Genomic DNA, 11,369 nt, shown 5'->3' with positions numbered 1-11,369 from the left:
TCTTCACATGGTGGATAGAGAAAGCAAGCAAGATCTCTCCTATCTTTTCTTAAAAGGGTACAAATCCCACTGTGAAAGCTCCACACTCATGACTCAAAGGCCACACACCAAATACCATGACATTGGGGATTAGGGTCTCAACATATGAATTTTGGGGAACACAAACATTCAGTTCACAGCAGACTAGGTTAAAAATCATACTATTCTTCAGCTAAGTTTGAAAAGCTATAAAACAATGTGAAGTTTTACTATTTGTCAAAGTGGGCAAGGTTTAAACAGTATTTTTATGACTAAGACTCTTTTCAAACCAGGAAAAAATGATCCGTTTGTACGAATATTAATATAACTTTGATTTCATTATTTCTTCAGTTTTCTTAAGCATGACATATTTTGTTAGTCCCATAATTACCTTTTCCCTCTATATTTTCAAAGCTTTTCTTTATCCTAATTCCACCCAGTTGAGAGATTTTAAAAGGGCTTCAGTCCCTCTCAAGTTTCCACAGTTCTTAAATAGATAATTGGTAAAATTTATTTTCCTATTTGACCTTTAATTATAAGACCTCAATATCATTTTTATTTCCATTTTAGATTTAATCAATAAAATATTTTTCCACAATCATTAGACTGTTCAGGTTTCAAGTTAAAAAATATGTTCAAAGCAACAACCAGATCTTGTACCATGGTTAAGATCATGGACTCTGTAGCTGAAACACATGGGTTCAAATCCCTGCTCTACTATATACTTACTTTCTAATACTGGCCATGCTATTTAACTTTCTATGCCCTATTTTCTCATCAGGATAAAGGGAATAATAGTTGTACCTACTTGGTAGGGTTATCCTTAAGATTAAATGAGTTACTATACTTAAAATATTAAAGAATGCTTGGGCAGACCACTTCCGGCATAGCCATGGTGGCTAATGCTACCACCAACCCGTCACAGCTTCTCCCTCTAGAGCTTGTGGACAAGTGTATAGGATCAAGGATTCACATTGTGATGAAGAGTGATAAGGAGATTGTTGGCACACTTTTGGGATTTGATGACTTTTGAAATCACACCAGAAGGAAGAAGAATTACTAAATTAGATCAAATTTTGCTAAATGGAAATAATATAACAATGCTGGTTCCTGGAGGAGAAGGACCTGAAGTATGAATGGATTTCCTTGACTTATGCTAGATTCTGTTTTGTTTTATAATGACAACAAAATAGAATTTTTTTTAACCTTTTAATGTTTGTAGTCTGTGAAGCCAAGTTTTCTGTTAAAGGGAAATGCTTTGAAGATGCATTGTAAATGCCTGTTTTTGTAAGTTAATCATGATTATGTTGGAAAAAGAAGAACAGTTTGTTCTTTGAAGGAAGAACAAAAAAAAAAAAAAGAATGCTTGGTAAGATGAAAGTACTGTGTAAGTACAGCTGACCCTTAAACAACACGTGTTTGATCTGCATAGGTCCACTTATAGGTGGATTTTGTTCAACAGTAAATACTACAGTACTACACAATGGTTGAATTCGTGGATGCAGTACCACAGGCAGATATGGAGGAACCACAGATAGGGAAGGCCAACTATGAGTTATTTATCAATTTTTGATAACATTGATAAATTTTATCAGTGCCCCTAACCCCTGCATTACTCAAGGGTTAACTATATAAACTATTGATATTATTATTAAGGTATAAAGTGATGTTGAAATATGACAATGTACATACCTTCTCATCTGTCTAGTCTGGGACAGATGGAATGGGGACTTGGGAATGGATCCTGTTTCTGACACTTACTAGCCATGTAAACTTAGACTAGCTGTGGAAATTCTTTAATACTCAATTTCATGCCCTGCAAATTGGGACTAGTCTATCTCACAAGGGTTGAGAAAATTTGGGTAAACTGTTCAGAGATGTATTTGGCATATGACAAACTTTCAGCCCTAACTTCTTTCCTCCTTTCTTCAACTTTAGCTTTGGGCCATGGGGAAATTGAACTGGAGAAATAGAAAGCTGGAGGACTGGAGACCAATCAGAAAGTTACTGCAACACCAATAGTAACATGGAAAGACAGCCAGCGGCAAGGAGAAAAGGAAAGCTTAGAAAGTAGGAGGCAACACATTCCTGGTAAATGATTACCTTTGGTGTTAAGGAGAAATGGAGGAATGAGTGATGATACAAAGGCTTTTGCAAAGGAAGTTCTTTAGGGTCATATCACTTTGTTATGCATATTTTGCCACACAAGTCACATATGGAATTACTAATAGTACCTGAAGTATTGCATTTCACTACCCTTCTAAATCTTCATACCAATACTGCTATAATTTAATTTTTTATTTTTATTCCATTACTGCTCCCAATTTTGTTCCTACAAAATGGTTTCAGTCATGGTTTCTCTGCAACTTGAGAGAAGCATTCTAATATAGCTATAAAAAAAGCAATTTCATCTAGGAAGATATTATTTTTTTGTTTGTTGTTTTTTGTTTTTGTTTTCGTTTTTTTGCGGTACGCGGGCCTCTCACTGTTGTGGCCTCTGCCGTTGCGGGGCACAGCCTCCGGACACACAGGCTCAGCAGCCATGGCTCACAGGCCCAGCCGCTCCACGGCATGTGGGATCTTCCCGGACCGGGGCACGAACCCGTATCCCCTGCATCAGCAGGCGGACTCTCAACCACTGCGCCACCAGGGAAGCCCGGAAGATATTATTTTAAAACTCATTTTTGGAGCACTTTGTCTGTATCATAGTTTATTATACTGTGGGCTCTATCATGCTTATGAGTTGGACTATAAGTAGTATCAGAGTACCCTCTGGAAATAAGTTTTTTATAGCTAAGTATTTAAAAATCAGTACCATTAGTAATTTTGGAGAACATTTTCTTTATGTTAGTTATTACTTATGAAAGAAGGTACAAGGAAGTGCTTTGAAAAAAATATACAAGTAGTAACAAATATTTCTATATTATCTAATATACCTGATCAATGAATAAATTACATTCTTATATATAATGTGATCAGACTTCCAATCCTAGTTTAAACACAAAATAACACTTACAGAATGTAAATAAAAACAAAATTCTAACTTTGAAATTAGTTAAATTTTATGAGGAGAATTTGATTAAAAACTCATAGTAATTTGTATCCAGTGAATGATTTATGTTTCTATATACAAAAAAATCAACAATTCTATTTATAACAGTACTTATTTTTTGAATAAAGTAAAACTACATACTATTATTGTTAATTCATTAGAGGTGAAGAATTGTTGGAGATTTGGGCTAGTTTAAGACTTTATCTCCCACTTTAAATAGAGGAAGTAACCATAGCATATATAATTTAAAATACAGAAGAATAAGAAAATTTTGACAAAACTTTTGAAATCTAAGGTTTAAATAAAACAAATAAAAAATAGTTGATAGGAATACAAGAATCATAGTGATGATAATAAAGGTAATCCAGTGGTGAGATTTGAATTCCAATTTTCCTACGAGATAAAATGATAATTTATACTAAATAAGAACTAAACCAGTTTTCCATTAAATAATTTCAGAACCTATAATGTAAAGCAAGGTTAAAAGTCAATTAAATCTCAGTATCAAGCTATCAGATTCTAAACTCATACAAACTTAGTTTTAATCTGGTGATTAACATGACAGTTCTGAACAGAACCCAGTAGATGGCAGTAGGCTGTTATAAAGTCATCAGGAAGACTAAGAAATAAATTATACATTGTCAATATTACATTTGTACACAGAGAATCTGATGAATAAATTATGCTATTCTTTCTAATATACACAGATACCACATCCCTAAGTGTGGTATCTGCATATTTTATAGTGTATAATATATCCTGGTTTTTTGGTAGTAAGCCATACATTCCTGATCTCTATAAACACATGATACTTTCTCATATTAGATGACAATTACTCTAAACTCAACCTCAGTAAAATCCAATCCTAATCAACAAATTTAGGGATGGTTCAATATGAGTAAAATAAATATTAACTTTAAGAGTATCTAATTCATTCAGTTGGAAAAAAAATTTAAGGAGGCAACATTTTATAATGGACACCGTACATGACCAAGTATTTAAGGTAACAGTTTTAGATGTGGTGTCTCCACTTACAAGTGTGCAATTGTGAGCCAGTTATTGAGTATCTCTGTGCATTAATTTCCTCATCTGTATGACTGTAATCACAAAATTTTCCTAACATAGCTCAAGTTATATATACATAAAATAAAACTGTGTACATAAAAGTAACTGTAAAACAGTATACAAATATAAGATTATTTTCCTCAACGTGGAAGCCAAGGACAGGATGTTTTAAGAAGACAATTTGTCCAAAGGCATCAAATGCTTTAGTGGAATTAAATAAAGTGAAGCTTGAGGAGAAAAGTCACTAGATTTTGATGCTTTAGAGCTGTTTTTCAGTGTAAGTAAATATAATTTGACTTGAATAAAGAAATGTGTCTTCCCATTGCTCCTCTCAAACGGTGTAGCGGTTATGAACACTGGTGCCGAAGTCAGACTACTTGGGTTCCTAACTTCCTTTCCAGCTGTGTGACATTGGATAAATCACTTAAATCTCTGTGCCTCAGCTTGTTCATCTCTATGCTGGGGGTAAAAACTGTGACTACCTCAACTTGAACAAATCCCTGTTAGCTTCCTCCTCTGTAAAATGAAGGTAATGGTAACATGTACTCATTCTATTGTGTGCTTCAAATGAGAGACTGTTTATGAAAGCTATACAGATATAATGTGGTAGCCTTTCCTTTGAGTGATACTTCAATTTGACTTTTGATTAGTTCTATTTCCTATTTTGTCTTATAGTGATGAGTAAATACCCAGATATATTTACATCTACATAGAGGGGCATCGAACTAGATGATTCCAAGATACCACACCCAAGAATAGCCTTCAAACAGCATTAACAATTCACTTTATGATAGCAAACAAGGGACGAACCATACAGGATAAATAGAAAGTCCCTTGGCGTTTCAGGTATTATTTGAGGCCATGCGAGAAAGTAAGTTTACCTGGTTTTTATGAAGGTAAATAAGCCATAAGTCAAAACCCTTCAGCAGCTCAATTAAACGAACTTTGAGTGGTGTGGAAACAGCGGGAAAGAGAGGAGATTTTATTCAACACTAAGCAAATATTCAAAAGCTATGTATGTAGTGGTAAGTTGAGGACATATATTTATATACATTTTCTTATTTTGAATTAATGCACAACCTATCCATATAACAGGTTCATATTATATAACATATATATATATGTTCTATATAACATATAATATATATGCTCTTATTTTTAATTAATGTTCCAATGTATACTTTCAAACAGATTAACATTATTTTGTTTTTAGGTTTGTGGGATTAATTTCATTGCAAGGAATAAATATGTTTGACTCTGAGTTATCCAGCCCGACCATGTAGCACAGTAAGGCAAAAATATCAATAAAACACATAGGACAGAATTTTGTGAGCAACCCTACACATTTGCCTTCTCCAACTTCAGACTGAAGAATCTTGTCCCTACCAGTCATACTGGGTCCACTCAGTTCACTAATCCAGTCACAGAATACTATCTCAAGAGGTAAACTTAAAATTTCCTGAAGATGGGAAAGAATAACTATTAAGCCTATAACCTGAAATAAAATTCTGTCTACTTTACTAGAACTTTCAGTTATACATAGATTTTTGCAATAACTAATATTATTATACAGTGGGTCTGTGAAGTCACCTTTCCCTCCCTCCTTATTGGAAGTAGGTGGTGAAAAGCCTCGCTAGTTATGGACAAAGAAATTCCCTGGTGATTCCTGTGTTCTTTCTGCAGTTACCCTTCTGGGGAGTTAGCTGAATTCACAGAGATTAATTCTGATCCGCTCCTATGGGCAGTACCATTTCCTTCCATATAGCAAGGTGTGCGATTGTTCTGTCCTTCTAGGCAATGAGAAGGTTACTCTGACTCTGGAAGTCAGAACTCAGGAGTTCATTGTTGGTGCACAACTAAGCCTCACCCTCTTAGCCAGATATCAAGTGATCTCTACCTACCCAGCCTCTTAATCTGTTCTCAACTGGTTCTGAATTCAAGCAAAGACAAAATGTCACTTATTAAGCTCCATCAAATTCCAACAATGAGAAAACATACGTATATTGTTTAAGGATACATGAATATGCAGTAGAAGTATAAAGATATGCCTGAAAATAATATACCCCAACCTCAGGCAACACTGAGACCTTAATTCTGCTCATAATGTTCTATTTCTTAAGCTGGATATCAGGCACACAAGTATTTGTCAAATTATTCTTGAAAATATGTCTGCAGTTTTCTTTATCTAAGCTGAGCACTCTCACTTTATTCTCTCTCCTCTGCTGTTGGCAGTTCTCTGTCAATCTGAGATGAAAGGAGGGTTTATATCCAACAAGTTTTGGCTAAGAACAGAACAGCTTCTTTTTTGATGTACACACTGAAAAATGGATTTTCCCCTGTTCAGCTCCATGAAATTTTCCCCATTCAGAGAGGCATAAAGGCTGTTACTGTGCAACCTTTTAATAACTGATATTGAGAAGTTATGATCTACCTTAAAAGCTCTAGATTTCTTGCTTCTCCCCTTAACCTAACAAACGTATCAATATACCATACAGAATCAGTATCATCATTGTTTCAGTGAGTTTGGAAGGTGTTCTAGGGTCACGTATCAGTGCTTATCTGGTCCTTGAAAAAGGTTAATCTCTTTAAATCATTCCCATAGCATAGATTCAAACAGCAGCCAAATGTAATAAGCTAATTATGGGTAAAGATTCAAGTGTCATTCCTTATTAAATCGATGCTCTAAAAACCCTTCGTAAGTTCCCTAATCAGTAGACATGAACAATTAACATCTTATTAGTCATCCATCATCCTTGCTAAAAATGTTTTAGAAGGAAAATTAAAGAGATTTCTCTCATAAAAATTTCACTGCAAATGTGAGATACTGTCCTTTTCCACTTACATATTCGTATCTCGTAGCCTGCTTGCTAAGATGATTATTTTAAATGTGAAATCTATTAATTGGTATAGTCCAAGAATATTCAAGAGTTCCATCATTTTATGACTCCAAATGGCTTTATTGACAGTTAGTCCAACTGACTCCACAGAGGAGAATGTCAAGACTAACAGAGGTTTAACTTGTTGATAAAGCTACGCTTGCATGTTGGAAAGTTGAGTATTTAAGAACAGATCTGAAGGCAATGTTCCACCTACCTCTCTTTCTTTCCTTTATAGTTTAAAATAATATTTTAATGCCTTCAACCTACTTCATAAGATCACTGACTCCCTGTTATTATGTGAGTATCACTACTAAATGCTTATTTCCATCTGGCTATAGCAAATCTGAAGAACTTAGGTGATACAAGTTAGGAGCTACAGTCAGAGTATCTGGGCTCAGATCTCAGTCTTAGTTTCTGTGTCTTTCCTTACTCATTCGTGAAATGAGGGTAATAATGATGCTAATAATGACAATGAGGACAGTATCTACCCCCAAAGCTGGTTTCAGGATGAAATGAATTATTACTCTAAAATGCTTACATCAGTTTTTGGAAAATGTAAGTTCTCATTAAATATTATCGCTTTAAAATATAGCATCTCTTGAACTCTCTCGTATTTCTTCCAAATTCATTTTCTAGAAAACAATGAGTATATGATCTATAACATTGAGACCACTGTTCAGACAACATAGTTCCTGGACTTTGTATGTTTCCATCATGTCTAACTAAGACTAACAGAGAAGATATATTACCAGGAGAAGTGGAACATGCAGTAAGTGAGAGAAGGAGAAAATGAGGAAAGTCTAATCATTACGTCATTCCCAAACAATAAATCTTTCTCATATTCATTTAGATTTATAGGTAGCTTGGTCCTAGCAGACAACTTTGGCATATACATGGTTTGAATAGCAGCAGCCTGACTAGGAGACATTATTAAAATGGAAAGTTACAGAATGATTTAACCTAGCTAGGGCCTACAACAGAGCCATCGCGGATATCAAGAAGCCTACTAATACCAACTGCCTAGAGGTGAAGGAGTGCAGGGGGAAGGCAGCTTGGGTTTTGTTCATTTCTTTTTCATTGACCCTATGGCAGGCCCTACCCTGGTATTAATACATTTCTACTAAGCTTCCCAGTTTCCATTGTTCTAGGCATCTGTGGGGTCTGTAGATAGAATGTAGATATGAAAAAATAATCATATATAAATATAATGATGCCAATGCCCTCCTCTTCTTTCTCCCCATTGTGCATTACGAACTCCCAGAATTCTCTTCTCCTCAATAACAATCTCACATTTAAGAAGATTCATTGTGATCATAATCCACATAGCAAATGTACATATATTCAGCAATTGAGTTTTCTTCAGGTAGTAAATATACTTTGAAGAAGTAAATACACCTTGAAACACCTACATTTCATAATAGGTGTTGACAACTAGACAAGGAAAAAGATATGGTTTATATCTTCTTGGAACTACAGTCTAATGATAGATACAGATAAATAAACACACAGTTTTTTCAATGGGATGAGTGCTCTGGTAGGAAGTCTGTCTTCCTCTACTTCACAGAATCTATATATTATCCATTATTTCTACTTCTTCCTGCACCTGGAACCTTTCCTTCTTTTCTGGATCAGTCCCTTGGGTTTTAAACATGTTCAAGTCTCTTCATATTAAAACACATCTTTTGGGCTTCTCTGGTGGCGCAGGGGTTAAGAATCTGCCTGCCAATGCAGGGGACATGGGTTTGAGCCCTGGTCCGGGGAGATCCCACATGCCACAGAGCAACTAAGCCTGTGCATCACAACTACTGAGCCTGTGCTCTAGAGCCCGCATGCCACAACTACTAAGCCCACGCAGCGCCAACTACTGAAGCCCGCGTGCCAAGAGCCTGTGCTCCACAACAAGAGAAGCCACCACAATGAGAAGCCCACGCACCGCAATGCAGAGTAACCCCCGCTTGCGGCAACTAGAAGAAAGCTCTCGCGCAGAAACAAAGGCCCAACGCAGCCAAAAAAATGTTTTTTTAAGTTTAAAAAAAAAAGCTTTTAAAAACATGTCTTTTCATCCCACTTCCCCTTTAAAACCAAATTTCTAAGATTCGTCTGCCCTCCTAATGTTGAAATCTTTACATTCTGTTCATTCATGACCCCACCTCATCCGTCTCCACCAACATAAATGTCACTACCTCCATAAAAATCCCTAGTCACTAAATCCAATGAATATGTTTCAATTTATACCTTTCTTGACCTCTGAGCAATACTCAATGAAGAACAATATTTTATCTCAAAATGTACTATATTCTTTGCTTCTACGTAAGTATGATTTTTCTCTTGCACTCTGATTGCTCTTTCACAATATCTTTTGCAGATAAGCATTCTCTACCAAGATATTAAATACATATTTGATTTTTTCCAAAGTCAAGTATAGGCACTCTTTTGTTACTATAGCACCATTATCTACTAGAAGTATAATATTAGTCACAAATGGTACATGTATCATTTTAAATGTTCTAGTAGCTACAACAAAAATGTCAAAAGAAACATATGAGATAATTTTAATGACTCAATATATCCAAAATATTATCATCTCAGGATGCAATCAATATAAATAATTATCAATGAGATATTCTGCATAATTTGTTTCCTACTAAGTTTTAGAAATCTGGAATAACTTCAGGTTCAGGCTAACCATATTTCAAGTGCTAAATAGCCCCCATGCAGTTAGTGTTTCCTATATCAAATGGTACAGCTCTAGTCTGTAAAGAGCAACATGATATGTCATCCATGCCCATGGCTTAATTAAGTCCTCAAAACCAAGACTTCAAAATATCTATTTGTAGCCTACGCCTCTTCTGAGTTCTGTATACTTTACTGTATATTTGACATCTCTCCTTTGGTGCCTCAGATGCTCCTCAAATTCAATATGACTACCTACGTTCAAAAGCGTGATCTTCCCCTCACAACTTGAACTCGCTCTAATTTCACTTATCTCAATGACTGACACTAACTATATAGTTTTACAAGGTAAAAACCTAGTTATTTTGATAATTTCCTTGCATATCTATGATGATGATGATATTATTATTACATCTATATTCAATTTAATAGGAAGCCTTGCTAATTTTATCTCCTTTGAGAAGTCAACTCATCACATCTTTCTTCTACCCTTAATTTGTTAGTCCAAATTAACATTATCTTTAGGATAATGACTTTCTGGGCAAGATCTGGTTCCCTGTTATATACTTCCTTGATTCTCTGTTCCTTTTTATGCAGCACTAATCACAATTTATAATTAAAATTTTTTTGCTTATCTTGTTAATTTACTGACAAATTATTAAATTGTAAATTCAATGAGCAAGAACCACGCTGCCTTGCTCATGACTATATCCCACAATTACATTGTAAAAGTACATTCTGGGATGTACTTATCAAGAAGCAATTTGGTCTTATTTTTCTAAACTTAGAAAAATAAGTGCATTTGTCTTTGATCCAAACCCCACTTTTAGGAAATTACACCCTAGAAATACTCGTGCTTATATATAGCATGGTAATGACTTACATTGTGCCAGTGCATATTTTATGTCAGGATAACAATTTTACCTCTATTATTGTACTTAATCCCCCAACTGACTGTGTGAAATAGATAGTATTTATCCATAAACAAGCAAAATATAAAGTCCAAAGAGGTCAAATAGCTGATCTAGTTCACACACTAACTAAAGTACTGGAACCACTAATTGACTCAGGCAATTAAATTTCAGAAATCTAAGGGTTTTTTTTTTGACCACTAACCTACATTGCCTCATATCATATTATTACCTGAACATTTTCTAACTAAAATTTCCACAAGTAGGGAAATGACTAAATATTCTATACTATATCCATGCTATGGAAGAAATATAGTGATGCCATAAAAAAGGAAAACAAAATAGAAACATTAGATCTACAGACAGATTTCAAAGACATATTGCTAAGTAGAAAAAAAAAAAGCAAATTGCACAAAAATTGAAGTGTGGTAGTAGAATTTTGGACCCCATAATCACTTTGCCCTGGTGTTACATCCCAGGAATATGTTTTCTTGCCAAGCAAAAGGGACTTTGCAGATGTAACTAATGCTACTAGTCAGTTGATGTTAAAAGAAAGTGATTATACTGGATTATCCAGGTGATTCAAATGTAATCACATAAACCCTTAAAAGCAGACCTTTCTCCTGACTGAGAACAGAAGGGAAGTTAGAGGTATTTGAAGCATGAGAAGAGCTTGAAATACCACTGCTGCTTTGAAGTTAGAGGGGGCCATGTCAAAAGATCTGGGTGGCCTCCAGTAGCTGAGGACAGCCGTTGGCCAATAGCTAGCAA

The 11,369-nt window shown here is 35.1% G+C and overlaps 1 pseudogene; it reads left to right on the top strand.

The window, feature by feature from the left end:
• The first annotated feature begins 910 nt into the window (after positions 1-910).
• LOC112390586 (U6 snRNA-associated Sm-like protein LSm5 pseudogene) lies at positions 911-1,207 on the top strand (annotated as a pseudogene).
• Positions 1,208-11,369: the final 10,162 nt, after the last annotated feature.

Source organism: Neophocaena asiaeorientalis, unplaced genomic scaffold, assembly GCF_003031525.2.
Source record: "Neophocaena asiaeorientalis asiaeorientalis breed wild unplaced genomic scaffold, Neophocaena_asiaeorientalis_V1.1 scaffold330, whole genome shotgun sequence".
Taxonomy (NCBI): domain Eukaryota; kingdom Metazoa; phylum Chordata; class Mammalia; order Artiodactyla; family Phocoenidae; genus Neophocaena; species Neophocaena asiaeorientalis.
The sequence above is the reverse complement of the archived record's forward strand: the minus strand, read 5'-3'. Positions and strand labels throughout refer to the sequence as shown.